This window comes from Mirounga leonina, unplaced genomic scaffold (assembly GCF_011800145.1).
Source record: "Mirounga leonina isolate KUSES-001 unplaced genomic scaffold, KU_Mleo_1.0 Mir_488, whole genome shotgun sequence".
In the NCBI taxonomy this organism is placed as follows: domain Eukaryota; kingdom Metazoa; phylum Chordata; class Mammalia; order Carnivora; family Phocidae; genus Mirounga; species Mirounga leonina.
The window spans coordinates 8,817,363-8,823,807 of record NW_023270777.1 but is presented as its reverse complement, the minus strand read 5'-3'; the positions used below and the strand labels follow the sequence as shown (position 1 = coordinate 8,823,807).

General features: G+C 42.8%; 1 protein-coding gene across 1 annotated transcript in view; it reads left to right on the top strand.

The window, feature by feature from the left end:
* The first annotated feature begins 434 nt into the window (after positions 1 to 434).
* Positions 435 to 6,445, top strand: part of CDRT4 (CMT1A duplicated region transcript 4) — a 41,662-nt gene continuing 35,651 nt past the window's right edge. Inside the window, exon 1 of the mRNA XM_034989640.1 lies at positions 435 to 539. The gene's annotated coding sequence lies outside the window, so the exon portion shown is untranslated. The remainder of the gene's footprint in view (positions 540 to 6,445) is intronic.

Genomic DNA, 6,445 nt, shown 5'->3' with positions numbered 1-6,445 from the left:
ACTGTGCTGGGGGATGTTGATCATGGGGGAGGTTATGCAGGTGTGGGGGCAGACAGTATATGGGAAATCTCTGTAACACCCTCTCAATTTTGTTTAAACTGGAAACTGCTCTGAAAAAAAAAAGTCTTAATAAAAAGTAATGCTTTTCAATATACTAAGAGTGTAGTGCAATGTAACTGCACTATTTTAATTAACTATGGGATTTCTAAAAAAGTAAACATTCAATAAGGCACAGTGGGAAGTGGGGCAGGCACACTGTCAACCTTTTATGTCTTGGGTAGGGCAGTAACTAAAACACAGTTGCTATCCTCAAGAAGCCATTGACCCACTAGAGTAAACAGACGTGAAGAGCCAACAATATTACAATGAGGTAAGTATGAATGGCACGTTAGGGGAGGTCCGAAGAAGGAGTGGTGAGCTTTGCCTGGTGGGATCAGAGAAGGGCTCACAGAGGTGGAGAAGTTGGCATTGAACGATGGGTAGAACTTTGCAAAGTAGAGGAGGAGACAGCATGCACGTTCCTGATGTAGCTGCAAACGGTGAGCACCATGGAGCGTCACACTGATACCACTTACTTGGCTCATAGGGAAATACTATGATGTGGCTTTAGTTCCTGTGGGGCAAGATTTTGCTTTCGCTTTCATGCCTCCAACCCCTTGTGAGGCACTTAAGTCCTTCCTCCTCCTGCTTGGTTCTGGGGACTGACGAATGAAATGGTAGATGTCCCTAGTTGATGGGTCAGCGAGGGTCCCCAGTGGAGGCCATCTTGATGCAGGGTCTCTTCCTCTCGGCGCTCCAGGACTCTTGATTCAGAGAATCTGTTCTTTTTCCTGTCTCGCCTCCCATTCCCTCTGCCAGCACCCTGGGTAGCTCCAGAATTTCTTCTGGGAATGAGAACTTATATTAACTCTTGCCAATGAAAAATGGGAATTAACTATGTGGATCTCTTGCAAAATAAATTACGTAAAGCATTCCAAAGATAAAAGAGATTCCGATGGGCTTGCCTGCTATTCTGGATAACTATATTATAACATTCTTTCTTGAGTTGAAAGCTGAAGATTGACTAGGTGAGATATGTCTTGGGCTCCAGCTTGATAACACGATTCAAAACTGGGAGCTTTGATGCACATCTAAGAGAAGTAACAGGCAGCCCGAACAACTAGGGACACCAGAACTGGTAAGAAAGTGCTGGAGGAGTCGGTGGAGGAGGACTTGAATCTATATGGCTTGGTGTTTAATGCTGTCTTCGCTGTTCAGCATTTCCTTAATAACCTGATTTGTTGAGAGGTCTACTACTCTCTTGAGGTGTTGGCCTCTAGAAGGGAGAACATGAAGGAAAAAATAAAGAGGAAGCATGTCTCGATCTATGTATGTATTGGTCCTCTGTCTATCTAGATCTCTCTCTACTTGGTCAGTTGTCCAATCTATCATTATCTGTTATTTATTACATGTATCTTTCACCTATTCTTCTTTTTGTCTAATCTTTGGCATATATTTGGAAAGATAATTCAACAGATAGTTTCCTTTAAAAAAAAAACAACAGCTTTATTGAGATATAACACATTCCATGCAATTCACCAACTTAAATTGTACAACTCAATGGTTTTTTTAATATTAACAGAATTGTGAAACCATCCCCACAGTCAAGTTTTAAGGCATTGTTATCACCCCAACAAGGAACCCAATAGCCTTTAGCTGTCACTTCCCTGATTGCTCCACCTTCCCCTTGCCTCCCGCCCCCTCCCCCCCCCACCCGCCCGTCTTTGGCAACTACTACTCTACCTTCTGTCTCTATGGGTTTGCCTATTCTGGACATTTATATGAGACGGTATCTTTTGTGATGGGCTACTTTCACTTAGCTTAATATTTTCAAGGTTTACCCACTTAGTAGCTATTTTTCTTAAGAAGCCCTTATGAGTCAGGTGAGATGTAATAAAACGTTCTCCCTGTCATTGAGTTTATGGGAAGTAGGGAAGCAAACTCTGCAGGCTGTATTGCCTAATAAAGTTTTGTTGAATTAATTTTGCCTTATTTAAACTAAGGTGTTAGCACTGAATCTCCCACTAGGATTGGGACACAAGTCCTCTCCTCCAAAATGAAGTACTGGTAAAGAGGATAGGTTCTGGAGTCGAATTGCCCGGATTCAAATTCTAGCTCTGCCCACCCACCTCACTGCTACTTGTGTGACCTTGAGCAGGTTATTTAATCTTCCTGAGATTCGTTTCCTCTTCTGAAAAATGGAGATTAAAAATTGTACCTAATTTCTAGGATGGCCATGAGGACCAAATGAGATAATAGATGGGAAGCTCTTGACATATTGCCTAGCCCCTGATAAGCCCTCAAGAAAGGCTGACAATCATTGTCATTAATTTTTCAAAGAGCTACAGCCCGTTAGGCATACAAATGACTATACTACAATATAAGTTCATCAAAAGACCTATGATCAAAAAGCCCTGGGGCACAGTGAAGGGAGAAATCAATTTTGAGCAGGTGGGGGCCGGGGGAGGGGAGGATTTTTTTTTTTCAGGATTGCAACCAAGTTCCAGACCTACTGTTGTATTTTAAAGATTTTCACATTCAACGCTTTTGAGCAGGCACGTGCCCTTACCACTCCTTAATGAAGTAGGCTCATTTGTTTGGAACATTTATGTTCCTAGTCTGCTCCTTGAGGCCTTTGAGTTCTGTGCCACACGGTGCAAGATGGCCTTTGACCTGGAACTTAAAGGCTGGCTCTGAATTACCTAGACAGAAAGCAGAAGGGGGCAGAAAGAGGGTGTGGGCATTTCTCATTGACTTACTTCAAAGTATACAATCCTACCACATGATTAGTGTCACTCTTCTCCATACTTCCTTTTTGGAATTAGTTTTTCTATAATAAACAAGTCATGCAGGCACCTGGTACAACAAACTACAGAACGAAAAGCAAGTCTCCTATTTTTGGCCTGTGGTCTTCCTTTCCTTCCTTGGTTGCAGTTGGAATTTTGGAATTTTGTAGCACTCCAGAAGCCAATCACCTGTGCATGTCCAAACATCTAAATATGCACCTATCTCCTCTCTTCCCTTCAGTTTGTTTTATTTTTTAAGAAGATTTTATTTATTTGAGAGAGAGAGTGAGAGAGAGCATGAGAGGTGGGAGGGTCAGAGGGAGAATCACACTCCCCGCTGAGTAAGGAGCCCGATGCTGGACTCGATCCAGGGACTCCGGGACCATGACCCGAACTGAAGGCAGTCGTTTAACCAACTGAACCACCCAGGCGCCCCTGTTTTTTTTTTTCCCCCACAAGGGCAGCACTTTGAAAATATTTTTAAAATAAAAAGTGAAAAAAACCCACCAAAAATGAAAACAGAGCCCAGAACCCTGTGGTTTTGTTTTTGTTTTCACTTTTATTACAGAATTTTCTCCAATGTACACATGAACAGAGACACAAGTACAATGAACCCTCACATAACCACTGACCAGCTTCCGCAGTTATCTATTTTTGCCCATATTTTTCATGTATAACCTGCTTTCTTTGATTTTGCTTGCTTTCCCTTGGGGTTATAGTATTTTAAAGGTGTTACATTTTTACCTGAATATTTATTGTGATCATTGTATATAGAGATTTGCCTCATTCACTTAAACAGAGACATTTCCATTACATGGATATTCCATATTTTATTTTATTTTTTTATTATTATTATTTTTTAAAGATTTTATTATTTATTTGACAGAGAGAGAGACAGTGAGAGCAGGAACACAAGCAGGGGGAGTGGGAGAGGGAGAAGCAGGCTTCCTGCAGGGCAGGGAGCTCGATGTGGGGACTCGATCCCAGGACCCTGGGATCATGACCGGAGCCGAAGGCAGACGCTTAACGACTGAGCCACCCAGGCGCCCGATATTCCATATTTTCATCAGCCCCTCTCCCCCTCTTTGAGCAGCATTGAGTTCATTTACAGACTCTTAACATCATAAACAATGTCACCAGATGCAGTTAGTTTCAGACCATTATGTTATTATTTGACCTTACCCATTCTCCTGCCTGGGAAATAGAATTATAGTGTAGAATTAATATTCCCCACCAAGAGCTGGAAGTTCTGTACATAGTTCAGTGGAGAAGACATTGCATTGCATTTTGCTGCCCCACTCCCTTGATATGAGTTTATTCAGCTACGATTAGGTTCAACTGTGAGTGGCAGGAAATCCCAAACAGTGGCTTAAGCCAGATAGTAGTTTATGATAGAAGTTCCTTTCTGTCTCATGTGAAAACCTAGATGTACTGGCTCCAGCGTGGGAGTGACCCTCCACAGTGTCAAGAACTTGAGCTCTTCAACTCATTGTTCTGCTATCTGTGGCTTCCATTCCCAAAGTCATCATATGGTACAAAATGGCTGCTCTAGCTCCAGCTATCATTTGTGTATTCCAGGCAGCAAAAAAGAGGAAAGGAAAGAAAAAAGGTACACTCCTTCTTTAGGGACCTTTCCTGAAAGTTGCACATACCACTTCCACATACATTTCATGGGCCAGAACTTAGTCTCATGGCCATCTAGTCACAAGGGTGGTTGGGAGACATGGTCTTTATTTGCGGGTGGATGTGAACTCAGCTAAAAATCAGATCTAAGCATTGCACTGCTAGTGTGTGAACAAGGTGTTGTGGGAGCTACCAATATGCCTGAAGGGAGATCAGGAAAAGCTTCCCAGAGGAGATCATACTGGAGCTTGCCTAAGGCAGGCAAAGTTTGCTTTTTTATGAGATTAAACAAAAATAAGCTGGGAATTAATGGGAAATTCAACTTAAAAATTGAAATTGTTTCCAAACCTTTCTCATTTTCTAAGAAATTTTGTATTCATTCCTTAGCAAGAGTTACTAGCCCAACTCTCAGGAATTATTTGTTGGGTGGATGAATGATTCAAGGGAAAGTGCTGTTGGGAATGGACGCCCAAAGCTGAGAGTATGCGTAGTTACTGTGGCAGACTTTATTTTCTGAAGATACCATGACAATCCCTCTCACCTCATGTGCTCTTCTGCAGTTTGTCCTTGTCATTGCTCCAGAAGGTGTGATCTATTGTACCACCCTTGTGAATCTGGGCAAATGCTGTGACTCCTCTGGCCAATAGAACAGGGTGGAGGTGAAGCTGTGCAAGTTCTAGGGAAGTCCTTAACTGGCCTTGTGGTTTCTACCTCCTGCCTATCGTGACTATCGTGCTGGTGAGGAGCCCAAGCCACATGGACAGGTCTGGAGGATGAGACACCATGGGGAGAGAGAAAGGAAGGGAGAGACTAGGGAGCATCAGGATTCCAGACAAGGAATAAAGAAGTCATCTTGGAAATAGACGCTTTAGTTCCGCTGCCCTGGCTGATGCCACGTGGATTGGAGAACTGTCCAGCTGAGCCCTCCTTGAATTCTGGACCCACAAGTGCTCGAGTGAAATAAATGTGGTTCGTAGCTCAGCCATGGATCTCTGGAAATCTGCCTAAAGACACTATATTATGGGGTATGCTGGATTGTTCCTGGCAGAGCCCTGCATGAAGGGCCTGTGGAGAACATCTGGGGAGGGCTGCGGATGTGGCCAAACATAGCTATGGGAGTGAGTCTCGTGTGGCCTCCAACAACCATTCCACACCAAAGGAAGAGGGCTCCTTAGAGACATTATCTTATATTTTAGATGCACCCAGAACAGCCTGTTATAAAAATACAAGGGCGCTATCAAGCACATCTAGGCTCATGTCAAAAGAACTCAGGAACCAGCTTGAAGAGGTTCTAACTGGCTAGAGAAGGGACAGTTTGAGCATTTGTAAGAATAAGGGCTGCATAAACATTTCAAATTTGTTTAAGTCTAAGTTCATCACAAAACCCAATAACTTCAGTCACTTTTGGAGCATGCAAAATATCCAATTTATTATTTTGAAGACTGATAAATAAAAGAAAATAAATCCATGAGTTGTCCCACTTTTCCCATGTACTGAGCCTCAGTGTAAGCAAAGAGTTGATGAGGAGTGTCTTCTTCCAGATGTATTCTGCATAAAAAATAGAGAAGGAATGATAGAATGAAGATGCCAATTTGAAACTCACGATGAAGTAACTTTTCTCATCCGCAATCATTAACAGCTGCTAACATCACAAAAGGAGAGACAACTCGGCATTACATTCCTACTACTTACAACACTGTCTATGGAAAAGTGAAACCGGACCCAGTCCAGGCTGTAGATCTTACTAGAAGATCAGGAAACTGTTTCTTCTACAAGTAAGAATACAACATGAGAGAGGGAATTAAACCTGTGCAATAAAAGGGATATCAGCTGATTGCAACACAACTGATTCCACAATTCCTCCTGGCCTTTATGCCACTCAGGGTGTATGCTTTAAGATTTGGCACTGTTGGGTGCCTGGGTGGCTCCGTTGTTTAAGCGACTGCCTTCGGCTCAGGTCATGATCCCGGAGTCCCAGGATCGAGTCCTGCATCGGG